General features: G+C 39.3%; 1 long non-coding RNA gene across 1 annotated transcript in view; it reads left to right on the forward strand.

The window, feature by feature from the left end:
* The window catches only part of LOC105730615 (uncharacterized), a 267,850-nt gene that overhangs the window by 207,629 nt on the left and 32,627 nt on the right, over window positions 1-27,594 (forward strand). The window contains exon 3 of the long non-coding RNA XR_010341457.1: window positions 24,272-24,370. This is a non-coding gene — a long non-coding RNA (uncharacterized LOC105730615). The remainder of the gene's footprint in view (window positions 1-24,271; window positions 24,371-27,594) is intronic.

A 27,594-nucleotide genomic window follows, 5' to 3' on the forward strand; every position in this document is an offset into this window, starting at 1 on the left:
TTCGGAATCTTACTCATGTGTCCTCAGAGCGGCCCCTGTTCATCATCATATTCTTGAGACCTGCTTGTTCAGATTTCCCTTGGGTTCTCCTTGATTTCTCACTTCTGTATATTTAGATTATTAATTTTTTCCCTTAAGCTAGCTTGAGTCAGTTTTTGTTATTTATAACCAGAAATGTATCATCCAAATGACTTCCTGATCTAACATTTGATGAATCTGACATAAAGACATGACACGCATTTGTAGTTGGTCTAGGGCAAGCCACATTCCATCCAAGAAGACAGAGTAGTTGCTGGGGTATAAGATCCTCAGTCCTCCTCGAAGATTTCTCTACTCATCTGTCGATGTGTCTGAAAGTCCCACTATAATAGTCACGCCTGTGGATAGGGAATTTCTGCAATGCCACCGTCAGTGGATTATAAGACTCATTACTTATTTATCATTAGAAAACAAGGTCCCAAGGAGGGAAGGTTTCGAGGATGGATAAAGTTAGAAAATATATGAATCTTAAAAGTCAGCAGGCCAGAACAGAGATTCCAGGGTGCTAAGATCTGTTGGTGGTAGTTATGGGGTTCAAATGACCCTGGAGGTAGGAGAAGGGTGCACCAGATGAGGAAATGGAAAGAAAATTGATCAGTGAGATCATCCAGTGCAGAAGTGATCATTTAACTGTGGCTCAATCTTGGGCCAGAGTGGGGCTTCTAGGAAGTTCTGTGAGTCCAGCTTGAGTGTTCATGTTCTCCGTGAAGAACTGTTCTGCAAAGTGTTTTCCAACGTGTATGAGTAGAGAGCCCTCTAAGAAGCTGGACTAAATATGTTCTAGGCAGTGTGCTGGGATGAGCACAGGCTTAGGTTAGAAGCTGCCATCCCAATGCTTGCTCTACCACTTGCTGACCAAGGGCTTCAGCCAAGGCCCTCAATCCCCTGTGCTTCCCTTCCATTTCTTGTAAGGAAGCTGTGAGTAGAAGTTAAGTAAGGTGCCGTAAGGAAAGGTGCTTAATAAATGTTCACAATGAAAGAAAAAACACATATCTATAGCTATCAAAGTCAAAAAATATTTTTCACAGGCAAAAACCTTCATCAAGATGCCATTAAAAGAGAAAACTAGAAATGGTTCGCATAGCACAGATTTTTATGTTTTGCTCCAAACTGTAACTTCAGTAATTTGTCTGGGAATAGGCCTGCTTTCTCAGACTGCCTTTTGTCCTGCTACGATATTGATGTCTCTGCCCACTGGCATTTTGTTGGTTATTTAAACAAGACTGCTCTGGCTGGAAACTTGGAACCTGTGTTAGAATTCACCTCCTGTGTACTCTAAGATAGATGCTCTACCTCTCTGTGCTGTCGTTTCTTTATGTCTGAAAACAAACTCATGCCTGCTGCCCTATCTTATGGATTCTCCATGGAAAACAATTAACAAAAGTGATAACTAAGCACTCTTCCCCCAATCAAGTGCAGTAGTTCAGTTTTGTATACATTAACATCATGGTATTTTAAATCAACCAGGGAAATAGTCACTCGCCTCCTCAGCCAAGCTGAATGGAGAAGCACACTGATATTTTTCATTTCACCCATTAACTTGGTTCCACAAGGAAGAGAGTGGACTGCTTAACAAACATGTGTGAGCTCATTTAAATGGTATAGACACTTATCTTCATGTAAAGATAGTAGTATGTATGATAGATGATCTTAAAATCATATCCAGCCCCCAAAGTACACAATTTTGTATACTTTTTAGGTGATTAAGGAAGAATTCATTGATAAAAATGGGAATCCTTGATTGCAGGCTGGCACTGCTGCTGCAAAATGCTGCTCAGCCCACAGTGCTCTCAGTTGGGTTGACAAAATCATCTCCATCCAGAGCCTCAAAGGCCACCTGACATTGTTTTGGTTGGAAACATGAATGACAACAGCCATCTAGGCTCCTCAGGGTGCTAAGGTGGTCCGTTATGCCTCCCCCAGTCCTTCGCAACACCTCCAGCACACCCAGTGGCCACTTCCCAGTGTGCCTTACACAAAGGTGGATATCAGTTCTGAGGAAGGAGTGCTTCCTGTGTCCTCCTTGGAACAGAGGGTGGCCCTGAGTAACTTGCACCATGTCAGGATACATAGGCAGAATTCTGATTCAGTGATTCTGTGTCTATTGAGCTGATGAAGGTCTTTAAGTCTAGTAGAAAAAGCTTAGGCTCACTTCTCAAAAGAACTGAAGTGCAATTCCTAACTTAGTCACTAGCTCCACTAATTCACTCTGTTATCATAAGCTCATTGTTCAATTTTCTGAGCCTCAATTTCTTCACCAGTAAAACAGATAGCTGGAAACAGGGTTGTATTAAATAAAACAACCAGTCTAAATTAAGGGATTTAATAAGTATTTGGTTTCTCCTTGATTATTAAACCCATTGGATTTATTCAGAGCTAGGTACAGTTGTTAAGCTAGTTCTTTCCATGAAGCAAGTACATTACCCACAATAAAATATTCTTTATTGACTGGATAGAGATGAACTAATATAGACAATGCAAGCATATTTTGGGGATGAGCCTGCCAAGTTCACTTTGATGTTTTTGTTGTACAAAAGCAAAGCCAGATGGGAATGATGAAGTGGCTAAGCTGGGTGCTTATATATGAGGCCAAGGTATTTTTTCACTAGTTTTTAACCATGAAACTATTTGGCACCTTCCCTGAGTTATAGGAGAGAGCTTCTGCTCAAAGTCCCTATCTGGACCCCAAAAGTCCTTTAGCAAAACCTGACTTTGAGTTAAAAGCAGAAATCGGATGCGAGCATCTGCTCTGGAGGCGTCAGATAACACTCTTGCTTATCAAACCTTGATCAGAGAGGATGCCAGAAACATATGGAAAGGCCTTGCCCCTCTGACCTTCCCACTATAATGTTTGGAAATGAGGGGGTTGAGGGGTGCTTTAGGGGAGGCCTGAAAAAAGAGGTTAGTGTGCCTAAGTTCAGTCCTACACACATTTATCAAGCTGGTCCCGAATGGTAGACATACTGCCAGGAGCCTGGGTGGCATTAGGACCATCACAGAGACCAGAAGGCACTTAGTCTCTGGAGCCACAATCTCCAAAGAACCAGAATCTTGGTAAATTCATATTCATACATTTGATTTACACATGACATGCTCTGTGCCTCTTACAAACCGGTCCAGCAACAATACAGCCATTAATATTTTTCGTTGTTTTCTATGTGTGAGCTCACAGAATTCTAGGCATTGTATAGAATATAATCATAGTAGTTTCATATTCGGTATTGCATCAGATCTGAGCTCTTAGTTACCTAATTTAAACCATAGTCTAATGTGGTAAATTATGACAAAGAGAATGATACACAGTAGAAACTCATAATTTGTAAATTTTGGAACTGATTTGAGGATTAAATGGGATGATTCATGAAAATTACCTAGTTCAGCGCCTGGTCCATTGTAGGTCCCTTGATTCACATTGGACATTACCAAGATCTGTACCAAATCAGCAAATGGTCCCTCCAAATAGGCCAGCAAGATCATGAGTATAATTAGGCAATAATCAATACAATTATGGAATTATTGTGTTAGAAGGGAATTTGAACATTCATCTGATCTCTCCTTGTAGCAAACATAAATATGCCAGCCTTACTTCCAAGCCCAGTCTCTTTACCCTGTCTAAGCATGTTCAGGATGAATCAACTTTTGATTTTACTCTTCATGAGTGCCTAAAATCAAAATTACACCTATATATTGTTTTTCAATAAACTGCATATAGTAGCCAGGGAGAAATGTTTTTCCTCTAACTTCCCAGTCCGACTTCAAACAAAAAGTATCCTTATAAAAAGCCTGGCCAGACACAGGTATATATCTCGGAGGGTTGTCCTGGTTTCTTTTTAAATTAGGCAATGAATATACTTCTTGACATGCACACACAAGATTTGTGGCAAAACACCTTTCTTTCATGTAACTGATTTTCCTTTAATCCCAACCTTAATATATATCATTCTTGATGCATAATCTGAAATGGGCTTTGAACTAGCAAATGCTAACTTTGAATAATGAAGAAAGAAATGACAGTTTACTTTATAGCTAGGCTCAGGATACATGGGGTTGAGGGGCATTGGCAGTATAACTGTTCACCTTTCACCTTGGCACAAGCAGGTAAAGTACAAAAGGAAGTGATTAGTAAGAGGTGACAATAAGTTAAAACCCAGAGGCCGAGTGTTCCTGATGCATTTGCATTCCTCGATTTGTAAGGCAGTGTTTAAAATAAAAAACCATCACCAAGACAGAAAAACTGCTATAGTTATATCACAGCACACTGAGTTGCAAACCTTTTAATGAAAGACATAATTCTTGGGTTGTCTACATCATACTATATTCTCATGCAAAACACTTTAATGCCTGGTGTAAATTACTTTAGACTTTCTTAGTGTGTATTGCATTTTTTAATCATGGATGTTCAGTTCTATTTTCCATTTGGAGTCCAGGAGAGCAATATCCAAATAAAGTCAGATGAGCTCCATACCTCCAGCCTCTCCTCTGCTCTCACTCTCTCACCACTACCCTTCTTTCCTCCCTACCTCTAGGACAACTACAGTTGCTGGTTCATCTTTAGTTGGAGGGTATTATCTGGTGCTTGGTCAGAAAAGTAAACAAAGGCTGCTTTTCCCTGGACAGGATGTTGGACAAAGGATCACCAGCAGTGCTCCAGCCCACTGTGCACCAGGTCTATCTGCAGAAAGATGAGGTTTGCTGAGCAGAGTTCTATCCTCTTCAAAGCAGGATATGGTAGAATGGTCACAAAAAACTGCTCATACCCCATCTGCATTCTGAGAAGGACATAGCTGAAGGAAAATTAAAATAGTCATATAATATGGCCTAGGCCTGGGCCCAGAGTATGTGCTAATTGTTCAGTTTTCTGAGTCTCAGTTTCTTCACCAGTAAAATAGATACCTGGAAACAGTATGCATGTCCTGCCAGCCCAACTCTGACTCTTACCATGGTCATCTTTCTAAAATACCAGTCAGACCAAACCTTTCCCAGCATATTGACCATCTTCCATGTTTCCCTCTAAGGCAGACTTAATTATTCACATCAGCCCCTAAAACACTGTCTATATGCCTTTTGTTTGTTAGTTTGTTTTTTGAGATGGAGTCTCACTCTGTCACCCAGGCTGGAATGAAGTGGCACGATCTCAGCCCACTGCAACCTCTGCCTTGGGGACTCAAGTGATCCTCCTGCCCCAGCCTCCCAAGTAGATGGGATTATAGGCGTGTGCCACCAGACCCTGATAATTTTTTTGTAATTTTTTTTAGCAGAGACAGAATTTTGCCCTTGTTGGCCAGGCTGTCTAACTCCTGACCTCAGTTGATGTGCCTGTCTCAGCCTCCCAAAGTGCTGGGATTACAGGCATAAACCACTGCACCGGGCCCCCCATATGCCATTTTTTTTTTTTTGAGATGGAGTTTCACTCTTGTCACCCAGGCTAGAGTGCAATGGCATGATCTCAGCCCACTGCAACCTCTGCCTCCTGGGTTCAAGCGATTATCCAGCCTCAGCCTCCCAAGTAGCTGGGATTACAGGTGCCCACCACGATGCCCAGCTAATTTTTGTATTTTTAGTAGAGAAAGGGTTTCACAATGTTGGTCAGGCTGGTCTCAAACTCCTGACCTCAGGTGATCCACCTGCCTCGGCCTTCCAAAGTGCTGGGATTACAGGTGTGAGTCACCATGCCCGGCCCCCTATGTGTCTTTTTAACAGCGTCACAATGGACCATAGGTGGTACACAATGTTTTCTTTTACAATCTGTAAGCACGTCTGGAACCCAGATTTATTCAGCTAAGAATCCCAGGGCATAGCATTGTGCTGGCATGCTCAAAGTTTACTAAATGAATGAATAATATATCCTTTGGAGAAAGATGCCAGATTTATACATTGCCATTTAAATCATGTATATTTTCACTTCACAGTCTCAAAATTGTGTAATGAAAATAGAAAACACCCTGTGATGGTGACAGAATTCCATATTCTGTGTTCTGTAAAATATGTAATAATAGTAAAATATTGAATGTGATTATTCATTTTTAATTCAGGAGATTGGCAACATGGCTGCATTTGCGATATTTTTGGTGGTGGGAGTGAGGGTGAATGAAGAATTTAATATATTCTGTTCAGGGTTCCCCTTTTTTTTCTGATGGAAAAAAGTAGCTTTTACTTATTTATCTGTAACCTTTGTAGGTCTCTATTTTTTCAGCTGGTTCTTCCTATCCAGCTCCAGGGCCTAAATAGGGGGTTGGTCCAAGGCTGGCTAAAGCCCTGGATGGGATGAGTGCTGGCACTTATTCCTGTGACTATTGATTCTGGAGCTGTGCCAGGTCTCCGGGGATTGGAAAGATTCCCTATCTGAGGCTACTTGGCTACAAAAACTTGTCCTCTAGCTCTTGCCAACTAAAACACAGTAGGAGAAAATGTTGTGTGGCAACCGGGTATAAACACAACAGTTGGAATGCTTCAGAAAGAAGTTTGGATTTCCTGGCTAAGTGTATTCAATGTTAAAACAACAATAACAGTGTTAAAAACACATTTGGGGATTGTTAGAATGCCTTACCCACTGGTTCTGATTATTATGCTTAGAGGCTTATTGGATATAGTGGTGTCTCTGAGAAATATTTTCTTAGCGACTATGTTCAAGGTTATGTCTACACAGACAAGTTAAGGTGAAGAAATGAATTAAAATAGCCTCCCACATAAGGCAGTTACAAGGTTTGTTAACCCAACACCTATGGAATAATGAAATGGGAGTAGAGAGATGTGGGTTCTACTTTTGTCTATAACCTGATGAGCTCTGAGAATTCAGGTAAATCATGTCTCTTACTCTCAGTTTTCTCATCTGTAAAGTGGGTAGGTCACTCATAGAAGTCTCGGAAGTGCCTCCTATAGTTCTAAAGCCTGATGAGCTTTGCTGTCCTCTGAAATTGACCAAATGTCTTCAGTCCAGTATGTTTGTGCTTGAGTAGAGATGAAAGGCTCTTAGTTTTTAAATCATGGCTTTTGATGTTGGTGCAAGGACAGAAAATCTCATTAATTTTTCACCCAGGGAGTACCTAGTGGGGCAAGGTCCTATTATGGGTTGAATCGTGTGTCTCCACCACCGACCCTTCCCCCAAGAAAAGATATGGTATATTGAAGTCCTCTTCCCAGTTCTTAGAAGTGTAACCTTAATTGGAAATAGGGTCTTTGCAGATAAAGCAAGTTAAGATAAAGTTAACATTTCACCTCTCTGCACGTCTCATCTCTCTTAATCCTCACATGTCATCATTGCTCCCATTTACAGGTAAAGAATCAGAAGTGCAGAGACGTTAAATAATTTTCTAAAAGCCTGTGACTAGTAAGGAATAGAGCCAGAGTTCAAACCCAGGTATATCTGCCTCCAACACCTGGGTTCTTAGCCACTAGTCCATCAGCCTTCTGTAGAGAGGTTATCTGGCCATGTGTAATTCAGAAGCCACTCGGATCTGAGAGTGTATCTTGTGTCATGCCCAGTCAAATCTCCAACCAAATAAAATTTTCTGACCAGGTCAAGATGACTGATGTAAAGATGAAATCATAGCCAGGTGCGGTGGCTCAAACCTGTATTTCTCAGCACTTTGGGAGGCCGAGGCGGGCAGATCATGATCAAGAGATGGACACCATCCTGGGCAACATGGTGAAACCCTGTCTCTACTAAAAATACAAAAATTAGCTGGGCATGGTGGTATGTACCTGTAGTCCCAGCTACTCAGGAGGCCGAGGCAGGAAAATTGCTTGAGCCCAGGAGGCAGAGGTTGTAGTGAGCCAAGATCGTGCCACTGTATTTGAGAGAGACTTTGTTTCCAAAAAAAAAAAAGATGAAATCATATAAATTTGAATACAAATAGATTATTTTCCACATTGTCAAAGGCTGTCCAAACAACATCGTTTAATATTTACCAAATGCCCACTGCAAGTTGCGCAGAGGAGACACTGTCATCACACACTGGCATTTCTCAGGGTTTCAGTTTTGGAAACAAAATAGCAGCTATTCTCTAGTAACAGGTAATGATCCTGAGAGATAGATATTATTCTCACTCTATCCCTATCTATATATCTATTGGATAAGAGGGAGCATTTCACAGATACAATTCATATTTATGGGTAACATAAATCCAATTATTCTTAAATACGATTTGTCTTTGTTGTCTGACCAGCTCTGGAGCATTCTTAACTCTTTGTCTATGTTTACCTAGCCAGTCCCATTTGGTAAACACCACCCAAGCAACGCTCTCAAACACACTGTCTTTTAGAAATCAATGTAAATGTAATTCTACCAACATCAATTAAGATAATAAGATCTGAAAGGTCTTAATGCTACCAGACATGCTATGAATAATAGCTGTAAATGCAACTCAATGATTGATTCAACCGATGACAATGAAGGTCCTGGGGAAAACGAGCTATTTGATTTTCTCCTATACCCTGGTACATTCTAAAGCACCTTTAAATTTGAGATTGGCTCTCAGGCTCATTGTGGTATCACTACACACATTATTGGAGTGAAGCCTGCAAAAGGAAAAGACGCTGCAAAAGTAGGGGAACTTGATTTCATTGCTGTGTCCCACTCCTCTGTCATAGAATGACTCTAAATCATCCACATGTATGTTTTATCTATTCCCTTTAAATACATCTGCTTACTTCCTAAGGTTGCTGTAACAAAGGAGTACCAACTAGGTGGCTAAAAGCAACAGAAATTTATTGTCTCACAGTTTTGGTGGCCAAAGTCCAAAGTCAAGATGTTGGCACGGTGAGCTTGTAGATGCATCACTGCAAGCCTCTGTCTCCACAGGACTTTATCCCTGTGTCTCTGCGTCCTCACACAGCTGTCTTGCAAAGACATCAGTGATATCCATCCTACACCAGCACAACCTCGTCTTAACTAATTACATCTGCAATGACCCTATTTTCAAATAAAGTCATATTCTGAGATGCTGAGGTTAGGACTTCAACATCTCTTTTGTCAGGGGATGGACGTAATTCAACCTAAAACACTCAAGTAAATAAACATTAGAATTCATAGCTCTGTAGCAGTTAAGTTAAAAGTCAGGCAAAATATTTACCAAAACTATAATAGAGAATATGGAAGTTTTGATTATAAGTAGTATTTGGTTATAAGTATCTTTTTCTCCTTTTACATTTTAAGTTATAGTTAATACCAAAAAAGAAAGTAAGAAAATATCAGATAAGGAAAGTACTATACAGTGGATTAAAATACGGTGATGTGACAAAAAATAACTGATTGGCTTCCTTGAATTAGAATATTAAGGAGGGATTCTTTGGTGTGATTTAAGCCAAGATCTAAGTGAAAAGAGGGAATCAGCTATATGAAGATAAGAGGGAAAACTTTCCAGATTAAGGGATGAGAATATTCAAAGGCTCTAGACAAGGTAAGCCTGGCAACTAAAAGGTTGGTGACTAGAATTTCATAGGTGAGGACTAGCTAGAATCACAGTTTAGAATGGGCTTTAACTCTACAGAAGAGGGTTTATATTTTGTTTTAGGACCAATGAGATACTATTTGTGTTAGTCCATTTTGCATTGCTATAAAAGAATTCTTGAGACTTGGTAATTTGTAAAGAAAAGATGTTTATTTGGCTCATGGTTCTGCAGACTGTAAAGAAACATGGTGCTTTCTTGTTTCTGGTGAGGCCTCAGGGGGCTTTAATCACGGTGGAAGGTGAAAGGGGAGCAGGCACATGGCAATAGAGAGATCAAGAGAAAAGAGGGGAAGTGCCAGACTTTAAGCACCTCTGAATGAATAGTATGAGAACTCACTCATTACCCTAGGGAGGGCATCAAGCCATTCATTAGGGACCCACCCCCATGACCAAACACCTCCCAGTAGGCTCCACCTTCAACACTGGGGATCACATTTCATTATGAGATTTGGAGGGGATAAATATCCTAACTATATCACTATTGGAGGGTTTTCATCAGGTGAATAACATGACCTGCCATATATTTCAAAATAACTGTGGTTACCATGTGGAGAATGGAGATAGGGACAGATGAAATGCAGGGAAACGATGAGGACTGGATTGGTAGAAGTGGAGATGGGCAAAAGCACCGATTTGGGATGTGCTTTAGAGGTGGGCTCTACAGAGTGTATTGAAGAAGTGGATGTGACAACGAAGGAAGATGATGCCAATATTTTTGGTTTGGACAACTGAATGGAATATAGTGCATTTTAATGAGATAAAAAAAATTGTGAAGGAACAAATTTGGAGGGGATGTATGAATCACAGGATTTCCTTTGCTAAGGTTGAAAAATGCACATCAGACAATCGTGAATATTTTAATAGGCACTTTGTCATATAAGACCTTGTACTTTGTAAAAACATGAAAAAATGTTCTCATGTAATATAGTCAACTCTACATTAGTCAAGACACATTCTCTAGTTGGTAAATTTTGTCAGCCATTTTTTGTGGCCTCTTTCACTTTTCTTCCTGTTTACTGAATACTCAGTCACTTACTATTTGTTTTGTGTGTGTGTGCTGGCTATGTGGATGAGCACAGTACTGGTGGCTAACACTGCAGATATAGGTGATTTTCTATGAATGTTTGCAGAATAATTGAATGAATGAATATACTTCTCAGGTTTCTATGAGGCTTAAGTCCTGATAGAATGACTACTCTAGTACAGAAAATAATAAATATACTTTAATAACTAAAATACGAAGTAAAAAGTGGTGAGTTGAACAGGAAAAATCCTAATTAAGGATTGTGGGAATTCAGAAGAAGTTAGGGGATTCCAGAAAGACTTTATTAGAAATGTGGCATAGTGACATGATATTAATAGAATACTATTCAGTAATGAGAATGGAGAAGCTAAAACTATATGCAGCAACATGGATAAATTCCAGAAACATAATTTTGAGCAAAATAAACACTGTATGATTTCAATCATGTGAAGTTCAAGAAAGGCAAAACTAAACTATGGTGTTGGAAGTCAGGAGAGCAGTTACTCTATAGGGGAGTTATGACTGGTAGTGAGCACCAGGGGAGTTCTGAGGTTCTGCTTCTATTCTGATCCTTTGGTTTTGTTTGTATAAGTGTGTTTACTTTGTAAAAATTCACCTACTTGTATAATTTTGGTTTGTGTACTTTTTCTTCCCTTCCCCTTTATTTTTCTTTTGTTTTCACTCAATCCTCTCTTCACAAAATGTGTGTCTTTTAAATGTGTATTATGTCAAGAACTATGAAGGGTCTAAGATTTTATCGTATTTGCAATCCTGGAATAGTTTCATAAACGCTGGCAGAAGACATGATATTCCTAGGCCAGAGACAAAATAGTTGATGACTCATAGCATGGCAAATAGCGTGAGCTTTATGTTAGCTCTGGTTCCCTTTGTTCTTCGTCCCCAGAATTGCACAGAAGAGGCTACAATGTATGCTGTACATGTAATGGGTTTGTGTCATGGCTGAGGAACCTCAGGTTTAGAGAACCCAAATCCTTCATAATGAGATATAAGCAACATGCTCTACCTTTGCCCTGGAGGGAGACGATGTCTTTGCTATGGCAAATAATAAACAAACCTGTCCTATGCTTGGGAGGGAGATGCCATCAATCTTGCAAAGCTGTTCTGTATACAAACGTCCTTGGAAAGATAGTCCAGAACGAAAGTTGTCAGTGCCTCACTGCTCACAGGACATGCAGAAATATGAGAGAATTCTGGAGAATTATCACATAACAAAACATACATCAATAAAATGTTTACACTTCAAAATTGATTTAGCTAGGCCTTATTTGGGCATAATCAAATTGAGGGAAAATGACTTTTACATGAGGGAGGGTGAACAGTAGAGCAGGGGCGTTTTCTGACCTGAACGGTCTTCTGACATGGGAAGTTGAGTAAAATGAAACTCAAATCGCCAATTTTACTATCTTTTTTACTGCTAAGGTTTGTAGAAGGGAGGAAAATCGCATTAAAGAACGAAACAAAAATTTAAGGAATCATCTGTGAATCTCATTTATATTTTGCCTTACTCCTTAAACTGGGCAAGAATTTGTATTATTTCAGAGTTGAGATTTAGAAAATATTTCCATCACACTATATGCACAGTTCAGTGGATTTTATTTTGAAAATAAACCATGAAATAGAGAAAATAATAAACTCAAAATGCCTTTAAAAGTTTTTTATTTTCATAATTGAAATTTTTATACCAAAATTATATTGGTCCTAATTAACTTTACTTTGAAAGACAAATCTCTAAATTCCTCTTGTCTTATTCACAATAAATCTAGATGATCCACTAGCATTTAAGCAGAAATGTGATCTACTTAATGCTTAACAGTTTCTTAATATTTTCTCTCTGAAATATCCATTTTTATGCTACCTAGGTAAGAGTATGGAAGTGAATATTAAAATCCCATAACCATATTTTGGTGCTGATGCTGCATTTTCGCGTTTTATGATCTTGAGCTGTTTGATTGAACGGCAGTCTGCTGTTTAATCAAGAGCCATGTGTTATTCTACGTAAGTGTACTGTATTATAAAAGTGAATGTAAAATTAATTTCAGGATATATACGTTTAATTACACAGTTTCATGTTACATATCTGAATCAAATTGTGCATTGCCTTTTAATATCTTTAAAAAGTTTGAAATTAATTTAAGCAATGAAGCTTGAGATCTTTTAAAGGAGGCTTTTCTCAGATCATAACTCAGTTCTTGAAGTTGGGTCCTATGAGGTTTTTGCAATTTAGCTTCTCGGGTGTGGACGTCAAGGGATATTACATTTATTGAATGTTTGTTATGCACCAAGTAATGGGATAAATGGTTTATATATATCATCTCATTTTAAAGCCTAACAAAATTCCATGAGGTGAGTGTAATTATTCCCATTTTATAGATGAATAAACAAATCAAGAGTGAATTACTTTAGGTCACCCTGTTAAGTGGTGGAACCAAGATTTATATCCAGAACTATATGACTCCATACTAAAATCATTTTTTAAAAATAGGACTTGCATATGGGTAAGGAAAAAAGATTGGAAGGATGAATGTGTACCATTATGTTAGCAGTGGTAGTTTTAAAGGTAATTTTTTTTTTAAGATGGAGTTTTGCTCTTGTTGCTCAGGCTGGAGTGCAATGGCACAATTTCAGCTGACTGCAACCTCCACCTGCCGGGTTCAAGCGTTCTCCTGCCTCAGTCTCCCAAACAGCTGGGATTGCAGGCATGTGCCACTACACCCAGCTAATTTTGTATTTTTAGTAGAGACAGGGTTTCACCATGTTGGTCATGCTGGTCTTAAACTCCTGACCTCAGGTGATCCACCCATCTTGGCCTCCCAAAGTGCTGAGATTACAGGCGTGAGCCACCGCACCTGGCCTAAAGGTAACTTTTAATTCATCATTTTGCTATTCTACATTTTCTGAATTTCTGATAATGTATAAGTATATGTATTTATTTAAATGTAGTACAGGACTTAAGATAATATTGAGGCATCGTTAAGGAAGATAACAATGGCAAGGACTCCCCTAAGCTTTATCTTGACCAGGGAAATTTGAGCCTGGTGGTCTTTTGAAAGTCAGAGCTATGAGGCCATTGCTGGAGACCCGATGATCATGGGCTGAGAGTGTACCTCCCACAGAGACCTCAAAGGCCAAGTTTTGAGCAAAAGATAACCAATTCAGGGCTCTACTCCAAGCTGAAAAAGTTCTAGTGGGTGGGCCTCAGATGGCTTGATTCTTATTAGGTCATGGAAGCAAAAACAACCCCTGCTTCCCTACCACCACCACTTTTAAAAAATTGCCCTAATTTATAGAGATCACCTGGAATCATTCCACTAACCTGTCTATTAGAGGATGGTCTTATAGTTTATTTAATAATTTGCCCTGTACTTTGTGTGTATCCTTACTATAGTTTGGATGGAGTTAATTCATCATTTCCTTTCTTAAATGTATCATTCATTCCCCTTAATATTTCTGAAGCTAAGTTTAATTGTTCATTTGAAGATATGGGATAGAAAGAAGGAAAGAAGAGTGTAGTCAATGCTGTGGTGAGCCACCCAGGTGATCCCCTTTAAGCCAAAATATCATTTCCCAGCTGCCAGGGATGTTGTCTGCAGGCAGCTCACAGCTGAGACCCTCCTTAGGAATTGCCTTCTATCAAAGGGAGCTGCCTTGCCCAAGGTTACGTGCTCTCTGCAGGAGCAGCCAATATCAAATGCGTGGAGTATAAGTGAGTACAAGTAAAAGACCCACCACTTTGCCTCAATTTAGGGCATCTCTGGAAAGCCATTCCAGCTCCAAACTTCTCTGCAGGATCATATGAGACTTCTTCTGCAACCCCATCACAGCTCAACTTCCTCCTCTGCCCAGGCCTCCTTTCCTCACATCCTCACAGGTACTGCTTTTTACAGCAATCACCCATGAGCTTTCTACATATAAATATCTGTTTCAGTCTCTTTCCATGGGAATCTGACCTAAGATTCACTATCATTCCTAGGGCCTCCACTTCACCACTGGTGAGCTATAGAAAGACGAGCGTTCAGAGGTGAATATTATGGTAACTCTTCCAGACAGATTCCCAGACAGATCACACTTCTGTTTGGAGGGACTGAGAAAGGAGTTAGTCACATAGGCTCGTATGCCAAGTTTGCTTAGAAAGAGGCTATAAACCTGCTCTCTAAGCCCTAGGGTCAAAAGCTGTAGTGTTTGTTAGCCTCGAGCTGCCTGTAGTCTCTATGGGGTCTGAGTTAAGTGAGCACTGGTCTCAACCCAAGCTCAAAGCCTCTGTGTCTGATCTCCTGAACTTTGGGAGCCATGGGGTGTGTTGACAGATCAGTGTTTAGAGTTTTCTGGGAAAGCAGAGAATTGCAGTAGTGGTGACAACACAGAGGTCTCTATTTTAAAATGAAGTGAAGATGCCACTTCACAGTGACCCTCCGTGATTCAATGCCTGTCTTTTGGGCTCGGCTTCGCCATTAGTCACATTCAAGGAATCAGAATTGAAATAGACTCTGACTGCTCTGGGTTTGGGTGACTGGGTAACTCAGCCTCCTATCTTAAATTTGCAAACACTTCCATAAAGCCCACAAAAAGCAACAAAGAAGGATAAGATGGTGTCAGAGGACACCACAAAGAAGCATGTTAGTTCTTTGTAACAATTCTTTATGAAAAATATACTAGATCAGATTGCGGTGGGACAACTTAATCAATAAAGACTTAGGGATTTTTTTTTTTTTTTTTTTTTTTTTTTTTTTTTTTTTTTTTTTGGTGACAGTCTCACTCTGTTGCTCAGGCTGGAGTGCATTGGTGCAATCTTGGCTCACAGCAACCTCCACCTCCTGGCTTCAGGTGATTCTCCTATCTCAATCTCCCAATAGCTGAGATTACAGGTGCACAGGATCATACCCAGCTAATTTTCGTTTTTCTGGTAGAGATGGGGTTTCACCATGTTGACCAGGCTGGTTTTGAACTCCTGACCTCAGATCATCAGCCCACCTTGGCCTCCCAGAGTGCTGGGATTACAGGCATGAGCCACTGCACCTGGCCCCAAGACTTAGAGATTTAATAACCCATGTGGAATAACTTAAAAAAATCAATCAGACTAAGTTATTTTCTCCAGTACTACAATGGTTGTTACACATTTTATAGACGCCCCCACCCAGAACTTCCTGAGAAAAAAATCTGACAACCACCATCCATATTAATTAAATGGAAAAAGACTGCAGGAGGAAAATCTTTAAACATCATGAGTGGTGAATTTCTCTCCTGCTAAATTTACTTCTCTACTTCTCAGCTATAACCTCCTCCTGTAAGCATTCAAAAAACATAAATAATTTCATTCAACCAGTAAATTGATTTAGTTTCGTTGAGGGTAAACTTTGTGGAGGACTCTTCTTGTTAGGATGCAGTGCTCCTCAAAATTAGATTATTGAATTTTTTTAAATGCTCTAAATAGCCAGTCATCTTCTATTAGCATTATTATTGCCAAAATTGAAACAAAACCATAAAACTCACCAGGTTTTCCTCTTGATTTGACTACTAGGAAGCTCAGAGCTAAACTTAATGTTTAGTTACAATAACAACTCTTGGCTTAGATTTTCCAAAAAAAAAAAAAAAAAATCCTCTTCCTTTTCAATTCTGCCTTCATCCAATCTCCCAAACCCACAACTATAGAAAATTTTTAAATATTTTAAAGAATTTACACTGGACAAAAAAACCCAGAAAGTCAAGAAACATTCTGGAAATCATATCTATTTCTGTCTTGTTGTTCCAATACTTTAAGGCTGATGTGGGGGAAGCAGGTAATATATAAGTGGGCAAGAACAAGAAGAAAGATGTTTAAGTTCAACATCTCTCCAAAGATCAATGATTTGCTGGTAAGTGGCTGAATGTGGATTATATATCCACCATAGTAAGGAAAACAGTCTCTTCAATGTGGAATCTATTTTCTGAAACTGAATAGATTATGCCTCAAGTAGTTCCATCAGACAAATTGTGCCCTAAATCTTCTTTGAACTACTGGGCTTAAATCAAATTTAGATATAAAAGATTTCACTTTGCATAACCTATATTTAAGGCTTCTATTGAATGTTCAATATGATTTGCTGCAATGCATGTGTTTTGGTATGAGTCCAACTTCTTAACCTGCCTGTAGTTTCAGTGATAAAAGTTCACATTAACTTAAATAATATGCCAACATTGAAAGCTCTCAGGCTAGTTATCGATAGTCTCCATGTCTCTAGTATATTAAGGTAAAATGAGCTGAACTATTATAAAAACTGACATTAATTGATATGATTCTCTATACCAATACTTCAATCAATTTTAAAATATTATTTCATAATCTGTATATGTTGGAATTTGAGATAATGGAATGTATGTCAGACAGCATAGGCCCTAATGTGGTAAAACTATAACCCCAGAGTCCCAGTGACATAATAAAAATTTATTTCTTATGCTAGTCCCAATGTGAGTTGGTTATTCCTTCAGGGTAACTGCTCTCCATGCTGTGACACAGAGATCCAGGCTGTTTGTACCTTCTAGCTCCACCATCTCAATATATCCCCTTCTTTGTATCATGGCAGGAGAAAAAGGGATCAGAGTAAAAAATTGACTCTTGAATACTTCAACCCAGAAATGGCTCTTGCTCATGGCCCATTGTCCAATCCTAATCACTTTGGAGCTAATGGATTTCCAGTGAACAGCAAATGCCTCTGTCTCAGGGAATGTTCAGCTCTCAGGGAATGTTCAGCATTCTGAAGGAGTGTGCAAACTTGTGGCATCTGATTCCTTGAAAATGTACATTCTATCAATGTCACTGTGTTTATATAAAATCTTGCTTAGTAGTGTCCTATCTGAATGTGCACATAACATCTGTGCATATGATTATATGTCTAAAAGTAGAACGTAGTTTTGTTTCATAAAATAACTCTATGTTACTTATAAGTGATTCTTGTTACATGGATACTAAGATTTATTTTTTGCTAACAGCATTGTTTTATTGTTTGGGTGATAAAGGCCAAAGACATACCCCATGGAGGCAGGAAGTAGGGTTTCCCTTGAATAAGAGACTACTTGTGGTGCCAGGCTCCAGAATTTTACTGAGCCTCTGAGGAAGAAACAAACCTCCACCATTCAGAGGGAAATCAGGAATGAGAGGCATTGCTCAGTGAGGCAATAGAATGAGGATGCTTTTCTCAGAGTGGATGAGACTACTGAGATAACTTCTCTTGTGTCTTGGGAAGAAGGGTGACAATAAGCAGACTAAGGACGGGGGAGCAAGGATCCTAGGGGATACCGACCCTTTAGAATATGAACACAAGTGTATAGAGGAGGACAGGCATAGAACCTGGCACTTTGCTCCCCATCTCAGTTCTTGAAGAAGGTTCTGAAGATCTTAGAGCTCTTGGGGGTACCAAGAGCCTGGTTTACTTTGGGCCAACATTTATTTATTTTGAGACAGGGCTCACTGTGTCACTTAGGCTGGAGTGTACCAGTGCAATCAGAGCTCACTGCAGCCTCGACCTCCCAGGCTCAAGTAATTGCCCTCTGCCTTCGCCTCCAAGTATTTAAACTACAGGTACATGCCACCATGCCTATTTTTTTTTTTCCCAGTGGAGATGAGGTCTCACTATGTTGCCCAGTGGTCTCAAACTCCTGAGCTCAGGCAATCCTTCTGCCTCAGCCCCCCAAAGTGCTGGGATTACAGGTGTGAGCCACCATGCTTGTTTAGGCCAGCTTTTAAAAAGGAAGCAGAAACCCTTGTTAGTTTAGATGGAGATTGGAATAAAAGAAGGGAGAAGACCCCAGTGGAAGGCTGCATACATTCTGGGAGAGAAAGGGAGGGCTCAAGTCATTGAGTATGGCTATAATATTTGATACATCAGGGGTTGGGGAATGGGAGTAAATGAATGATGAATGTGGGGACGTGGATAGTGGCCAGACCATAGATTTGCTTCCAAAATTAATGTAGAGTCATTGTGGGATTCATATTATAACACATGAATAGATTTTTATTTTAGAAACAATAGCAGCCATGTAGTCTAGAGATACTGATTTTACGAACTAAGAGTGGTGGAAAAAAGAGATAAAATATTTGGCAATAGGCTCTATAGGACTTGGTGAACTATTGATAGTGGGGGGTGGGAAAGTTGTAAGTGAATTGGACTGACTTCGAGGTTCCAGGCTTGGGAAACTGGGTGATGATGGGGCCATATTCACTGAGAGACAGCAGAAGCAGGCTGATGTGGAGGAAGTAATGGGACAGTTCTGTGCATGGTGAATTTGAGCTATTTGTAACACAGAACAGATACTCATTAATGATTCTTTAAATATGTGAATTCCTTTCTCTTTCAAAAAAAAAAAAAAAGAAATGACTATTTCCCAATATTAAGACCCATATAGAAAGAGTGCTAAGGTCTTTTGAGTGGTGTCATCTATCTATTAGAAATTAAGATAATAAAGGCTCAATTTTCATTTAACATAGACCTCTACCAAAAATTAAAGGCATGCGTCATTACTCAGATCCTGATGCTGTGTTCTACACGTTGGGTTAGACCTCCTTGTCCTGACTCCTTGAGTCATAACTGTTTCCTAGATCCTCTGGACTTTGTGTCTACACCAGCATCTATAAGGTAGATTACCACCCACAACACCCAATGCACAGGTCTTCTACCTAGCCTCAGTCAGTCTCTCCTGTCTCTTCAGCAAGATCCTGCACTCAGAGTTATTTGACTGGTTTCCTACAGCAGTGATCCAGATACTGCCACTGGACGTTCATAGGCAATTGCTTCATGTGATTGGAAGTCAGTCCTCCTAAAGTCATGCTCATGAACTACATTAGTACTCTCAGAATGTATTATTGTTCTACTCCCTTAACTTCAATGAGACACCTAATTCAGTGCATAATACATGAAAAGGACTCAGTCAGTGTTTTTTGAATAAAAGAATAGATGATAAATATATTAAATGGAATCCATTTAAAAAAAACCCTCTTATTGCTCTATCAATGTAACTTATGCTTACACACGTGATTTCTTAATTGTCCCCATGCCAGTGACACATATGTCTCATCTAGTGATGAACATAAATGTAGTGATGAACACAATTTTCACTAACAACAGACTTTAAATAGCCAAAGCCACTAAGTAGCTGTGGTGTAAGAGCTCCACATCCACATGTCAAACGAGAAGCAGATGGGTCAACCTCCTTTGTGACACAACTTCCCAAAAGTACTAAAATAATGATTCCTATTACAGACATGAAAAACACAGCAGGAAAAGGAATAACACAATTTTAATTAGAAACATTCAGATTTACTCTGAATTTAATTCAGCTGCCCAGCAGCCACGGTTAGATTTGCATCATGATGTATTTTCAATACTATCTATTTTCATAAATGTAAACTTTCCTGAATATGGTTCTGATGGATCCTGACATTTTAAAATATGTCCTATTGTCCTTTTCTGTGCAGTAGACCAAGCATAGAGTGTTCAATCCTATATCATTGTCACCGTACTATCAGACCAGATGGCTACTTCATCACAGAATCAAGAATGAGGAATAATTTATGCTGTTCCTCGCTCTAGAATATGAAAATAGAAAGCATTTGCTGCACACATACTCATGAAGAGCAGCTTGACCCAACAGTAACAGCCTTATTGGAGGACATTTGGTGCTGTGGCTGCACCGTCTATAGGAACTGGATTTCATTCTTTGGAGCCTTAAGCTCTCAGGTCACAGAGAAAATTATTGAAGCACGTGAGTTGACGCTTCACTTAGTAATCACATTAAGCCCAGAGAACCTCTTTGTTAAGGAAAACAAGTTTCAATAAAACAGGTCTAAAATGGGAAAGATTGTATCTGAACCTTTCATTGTTTCATATTCAAGGATTTCTCCGTTTCGTAGGAAAAAAATTACGAATGTTGGGCTTAATATTCAGAGCAGTTGTTTTTGTGTCTGTGAACATTAAATGTTAGAAACGGAAGAGCTATTTATCTTCAGCTGGCTGAAGAGAACAGTGGAAATTTCTCTTTATTGGTCTATAAATAAGCAAAGTCTGAACACACCCTTTATTGGGAGAGGAGCCACGGCAACTCATTCCACATATCAACTGGCTCAGCAGGGTTTCTGTATTTGATATGGCCATAAGCATGCAGCTAGTGACATAGACGAAATGTTGTCCTCTCAAACTATCAAACGTATTTAGCCCTAGGACCAACTAGTATTTCCCAGAAACTAGTATTCCCCTAGAAAGAAAAATGTATATAAAATTATAAACATTTCTGTCTAACAGGTGTTATTGTTGAGAAAAAGCTAGAGGAATCAGTGACATACCATTTAACAAGATCAACTGAATGGCAGTTGGTTTCTTTGTAAAATCACTTATTATCAACAAAGAAATGTGAGACCCTTGGGCTTTGTTTACATAGTGCCAGAAGCAACTGGTTAATTCAGTAAAAAACAAACAAGCAAACAAAGGCCTCTCCTAAAATATCAGTTAAGATGCCTATTTGAATTCTACAAACCAAAGATCTGGTTGCATTAATTTTTATTTATCAGTTATTTGTGGTTGTGAACATGTAGGAAAGCCATTGAAAATGTTTCAATTAAATGGGCAATATAATCTGTTCTCCCTATATGAATCTGTTTAATTTGTTCATGTATATTAACTTTTTGAGATTAGATAGCCCACAAAAATAGACAGTTGCACTAGGGGAATTTAGTTATGTAGGCAAAATTAAAAGACTATCAGTGTGAAAAGTGAGAACTGACAGAAAGCCTAACAAATTGGAAAGAATAACAAGCAGCTAGCAAGAATCACGTTCCCTTTCCAAGAAAGGAACTCTTTTTGCCTGCTTCCTGTATGTGATTTGAGGCTTATGCTCATATTAATGATGATACCTCTTCCATCAATATCTTGGATTATTACCAGTGTCTGGGAGAAATTTTATTGGCTGCTGCAGTTCATTGAAAATTAATTGATATGACACACTTACTCTACATGAACTTGGAAAAAAGTCTATGGGGTGAGTGATTTAATTCATTTTATGTTAATTATAAATTTTGCCAGGAAACACTATTACGGATGGACTTGTTTCCAGCTCACATTGCATGTGTGAGCAGTTTGTACTTCCGACATGCCGAATACCCTGACTTTGACTGACTAACATCTTAGGAAAGGCATTCATTTGGCATTCTCACTGATATTTGCAATGTGGCTTGTTCTTAAACAAATTAGGCCAGGAGGAGGCAGGAAAATGGCCCACTTATTTGTAATTTAACCAACATTATGGGAGACAACATCCAAATTGGGCAATTTAAAACTTTTACTTGCTCTCTGTAAATATGTAAATATATAAATAATCTCCTAAGTGTTTCAGAAAACTGAAAAGGAAGAGGATGGGGGTGGGTGAGGAGCAGCTGCCAAATCAAACGGAAAATGAAAGATGGCTTTAGAAAGAGAATGTAGGGTGGCTGGTTGCACATTAAGGCGGTATCCTGAAGAACTCTTTATTTTCATTTCCTGTTTGATAGTGCTGATGAGTAGATTCCTCTCTATTCTCCCTCTCGGTGAGCTCATACTAGTACTTTTATTAAAAGGAGTCCATCAGAATGGGGTAGTTGTTATGCAGGAGCAGTAGCTCACATAATGGGGGATGGCATTTCTTTCCACTCGTGCTGGTCCGCTGGTTCTAATAGCAACCTGGAGCTCAATTTCCTCCTCAAGAACATTGCATTTCATGTGGAATGTCAATTATTAAAATGCAGTGTCCCGTGTCTTACTTCTCACTAGATGAATTCATTTGCAAAACTTGCTAATTTATGCAAATGATCCTTAACCTGTAACTGCCTGGAACCTATTTCAGCGTTTCTAGCATTTGGCAGCTTGGAGCCTAGATGCGGGAAGGAAATCCATTAATGCAGAATTTGTCAGTTCTGTCATCATTATATTGGTTATTGAGTTGTTAAAAAAGAAAACCACCACCAACAACAAATAAAAATGTGTTATTAAGTGGAAGCCAACCGACAGCTAGAGCTGAAAAATCTAGAGATTAAATTAAAGATAAACCAGGATGAGAGGATCTGATACCTGCAGCTCCTGACACCCCTGAGTAATGTTAGAAGATAATGACCTCTTTTCTGGAAGAAACTAACTGGTTAATAACCCAAAGAGGTTCTATCAGCTGCTGACTAAGACAGATACAGATAGTGAGCAGATAAGATTTCTTATTGGGAATAAGCGCCAAATTGGCCTGGGTTTTAGTAAATACAAAGCACAAAAGGAACTCTTTACAGGTTTTGTTTTTATTTTTAGTCATGGTTACATGAAAGAGGAGTCGGCAAAAGAAAAAAGGGATGCTGTCAAAAAGGGGGTTGCTGTGTGTGTGTGCACGCTTGTGTGTGTACTTGTGCTTGTGTGTGAGAGCATGAGGCAGACTGAAGGCCTGCTGGTATTTCTGTGCCTGAATGTGTGTTCCCACAGGTACCTCATACATCACATATCTTGCAGCTTTCCTCTGAATCAGTTGAGCTTTGTACATGCCTACATCAATGAGGCTGTATGTTAATCAACAGTTTTAAAAAGATATACTACAATTTTTGCCCCCCGTAGCCCTCACGTGCTGTGATACAGTCTTTGTTCATGAACTGTGGTGAGAAAGGGCTTTCTGCAAACCTCAGAGCTGCAGGTCAGAAGGATTCAGATTTCTGGCCTGGCTTCTGAATCCACAGGACATGGATCTATCATTTTTATTCTGTGTTCTTCATTCTAGCAAGTCTACAAAGGTCAGTGAGCAGGCAGAATTAGATTTAGATTAGCCAGGGGGACTTGACAAGGGAAGCAGAGTGTGTGTGTGTGTGTGTGTGTGTGTGTGTGTTGCACAGGTGAGCTCTAGTCTGGACACTCAGCCTGGGCCATCAATGCAGACTCTACCAAGCAGCGCCTCTAGTCTCCTGCACCGCACTAGCCATTGGCCACTGTTTTTGGGGATTTCCTTTGTTCAGCTGAGCATGGCCTCTGACTTACCCAAATCCATGCTGCACATACAGTTACAAGCTGCCCTTGTAACCCACTCTTATGACTGCTGTATTTTTGTATTTTTTTTCTTTCAAGTATACCAATAGTTGCAAAGTGGGTAGGGGTATTTGTTGTGGATATTGGGATGAATTCTTTCAACTCCTCAATGGATTCCAATGAAAGAAGGAAAAAAAATCTGCTCTTGGTAAAATGGACAATTGCCACTTCGAGGAATCTGTCCAAAGTCTGGAAGATCATAAAAGAGTACATATTTGATGGCTCATTTTGCTCCTGTTTCTTTCAGAACTGTGTCTCTTTAAATCTACTGAGGAAGATATTCCTTCTGGCCCACAGGATGCCAAAATGACTTGATGATTTATTTATGCAGCACTTGGCAGCCTATAGTCCAGATTGTGGCTGAAGCTGTATTTTATGAGCCTTCCCCTAGAGAGTATATTTTAAAATTATATTAAAAATATATTTTTTGAAAACCTCAGTCATGTTTGGCCCAGGCTTGGGCCCTGAGAATGATGGTGATAGGACTAAGGAATTAATATTGCTAAGGACCTAGCTGGTGAAATTTTTATTGTGAGAGCTTAAAAGAGTGTTAAGCTTCCATTTAGGGAAAGAAAAAAAATTGTATTCAGATGTAAATGCTTTAGTGATATCAAATGTGACCTTTTCTATTTGTAGCAATTCCTCTGGTCATTCAACAGCTATTTATTGGGCTTCTCACTGTGTTCCAGGAAGTATTTGAAGTCCAAGGGATTGTGGTGAAAAAGACAAACGCTGCCCCATCTATCCTGAAACAGACATTTTAGAGGAGGGAGATGGATGATAAATAGGTAAGTAAATACTGTACGTGAACAGAATGGTTTCAAATCACAATAAGTCCCATGTAATAAACACGCAGACTGTGTCACAGGACTTTCAGCGGAGACCCCTTTGAGATGCAGTGACTTTCCATGTTTGCCTGAAAGGATAGCTTCTTTAATGTTAAATCAGAAAAGCAGGCTGGGCACAGTGGCTCCTGCCTGTAATCTCAGCACTTTGGGAGGCTGAGGTGGGAGGATTACTTGAAGCCAGGAGTTGGAGACCAGTCTGGGCAACAAAGGCAGACACTGTGTCTACAAAAAATTTAAAAAATAGCCAGGAGTGGTGGTGTGTGTCTGTGGTCCTTGAGGTAGGGTGGGAAGACATAGGGAAGGCATGGGAAGGAGCATGTCTTGTGTCCAGCAGTTCAAGGCTGCAATGAACTAGGATCCTGTACTCCAGCCTAAATAACAGAGCAAGACCCTGTCTAAATACAAAAGAAAAGAAGAGGGTCTAGCAAAACAATTCCCTGGACAATTTTACTCCTGCTAGAAAATACGTTGTCTAGCTCAAATGAAAGGGTTTAGACCAAGAAACGTGTTGATACCAAGGTGGGCAGGAAATGTGATTCTAGAAGCAGCATGTAGTTTGGCATCGTGGGTTTAACCTTTACAGGATTAGTGATTAATTTTTGTAAGGAGGCCCAAGTTAACAAAGTCTGACATAAGGCCACAGGGGCAGGGTTTTCATCGATGAGTAATCAAAAGTGGCACAGCAAGGATAAGAACTTAAAATCCTGGGCAGTCTTCACTGAGAATTCTTCACAGAAATACCTCATACTTGCACAGCACTTTTTTTTTCTTTTAAGTACAATTCACATTTTTATGGCCTTTGATTTCCACATCAATCCTGTAAGGTATGGAAATCCTCATGTTAGATGAAAGAACGTTGTGGAAGAGCCATACAGCTTTACAGTGGTGAAACTGATCTCTTTACCATAGTCAGGCATTCACTCAAAAATACAGATGTGATACCTCACAATTTTAAAGGAAGAATTCTTTGTGATTGCAACGCACTCAGCTTCTGTAGCCAGTTGAAAGTCAAAACCACTGGTAGTCCATAATTTTGTTCCAAGTTTTACTCCATTTTTACATAGATTTTTTTAAAGCTGAAGTTATGCTTTCAAAATACAAAAGCAACCACTTAAATAAGCCAATGGGCACGGCAGATGCTCCACTTGATCCTATCTCCCAAAAAAGCTGCTTAAAACTACAGCTTGCTGTGGAGTCAAGTAGACAAGGAGTCAAGTTCAAAGACATAGTCTGGCTTTCATTGCTGACGTAGTGAGATAGATTTTCCTTCACTTAATACTAAAACTGAAGATGAAAAGGAGGCCTGCAATTGTGTCTAAGTCAAGGCCAGAGGCTATCGGGGCATTGTCATTACTGTTAAAAACCACAACCAAGAACAATCACCATACTCTAGACCTTTGCTGAAGAACCGCTGGCTGAGGAACAAAAAATTAATCATTCAAATTAAACTCACTTAAATCACTTTACTATCTCTTTTGGTAAACAGAGACCTTTTCTTAAAACATAAAATTTTAAGGAATTTATCCTTTTTAATGGAAAAGATGTTATTATTACCATGTAGCATTGACTGAATGTCAAAAACATTTAAATTTCTTGGGCAGTAGTAATACAGAAAGATATGCATAGAACATGAAATTAGACACTTTCCATGAGTGTCTAGTCATCATAATTCAACAGACACAATTACTTAACACTCTTTTGCTAACATGAATCTGTCATCAGTAAACTTTATAGTGATTACCTTTTTTAAAAAAGTTTCATATTGTATAATTAAGTAAGATTGCTTTATGAGAGAATTATGTGTGTGTTATTGTGTGTTTCATTGAAGTTACTCAAGCATAAATTTGAGCTATGATTACAGTCATTTTATAGTGCAAAAGTATTGTGGCAGAAGTTTCCATCTAATAGGTGTCCCTTTCTGTCCCATACACAACGACATGCTATGCTGAACTGACTGGTTGGGAAAACTTGGGTGTGGTCAAACCTCGTATTCTTGAGAATGTGGAAGAATCCTTTCTGCTCTATTCCAGTCAAGGCTCAAGGTGCCCCTTCAGGGTGATGATAGAGTCTGGACTGCATGTATGCCGCTGTTTCCATTCAGAAGCAGTTTTGGACAGGCAGATTCATCTAATTCCAGAGGAGGCCTCTTTAACTCACTGAATGTCTAGATCTCCTGGGGCTTTATAAGAGCTAATCTCACCCGTTACCAAAGCCCTTTGGGTTTTTTCCTACTGTTTGAGACTATACTGCATTGGTCTCATCCCTCTTCTATGTGATGTTTCTTTGGCTATTCTAGAAGATCCCGAGTAAAAGCTCCAGGCAGCAGTCAGGAGTTCTAAGCAGCTGATAGTCATAGTATTGATGGAAAGGGCTGGCTTTGGAATAGCTAGATTTGGATTTGAATCTCAGCCTTACCACTTTCTGTGTGAACTTCGGCAATTATTACACTCTTCTCTGAGGGTCAATTTCCTTACTTGTAAATAGGAATAATCATGTCTAGTGTACAGGACCTTGTGGGGATTAAATGAGGAAAAAATAACCCCAGCACACAGCATCTCCTAAGTGCTCAAAATGGCAACCTCCCTTATTTCTTGACTCTTGAGGACCCTGCCTTCTAAATGTATCTCCATCTTATATGTCACTTCAAGTCACAGGTATACAGGTGGTTTTAATGATTGTTTCATCTGCTGCATATTTCATCTAAAATTTCTAAGTACTTCACTGGTACAGTGAAGCCTTCCTCTAATGCCATCCTTGGATTTCTTGCTCTAGAGCCATTGTATAATTGGAGAAGTATAGAACAGTATTAACTCCCCTCTAATAGGGTTTAAATTCAACTCACCTACCTTATCCTATGGCATATGGTGTAATATATTATCCTCCAAGGTGATATTCAATTCCATTTTTCAGTTAAGACTTGATTAGGGTCTTTGGCATGCTAAAGCCCCAGTTGAAAAAGTAAAAACTTGGGCTGACAGTTGAGGAGGGCTGACAGTTGTTGTTAATACCATGGGAAATGATCAAGTTTATTTAACTAATTCATTATTTTCCTATCAAGGGCTTCCTTGTCACTTTTGCAGAGAGAGAGATTTAGTCCCTTTTAATTAATGTGATTTTGTAGAGGCAGGATTCTGAATAGACTCTGTGATTCCTATAGCACAGTC

This window comes from Aotus nancymaae, unplaced genomic scaffold (genome assembly GCF_030222135.1).
Source record: "Aotus nancymaae isolate 86718 unplaced genomic scaffold, 86718_ANA_hifiasm-v0.15.2.pri h1tg000008l, whole genome shotgun sequence".
Classification (NCBI taxonomy): domain Eukaryota; kingdom Metazoa; phylum Chordata; class Mammalia; order Primates; family Aotidae; genus Aotus; species Aotus nancymaae.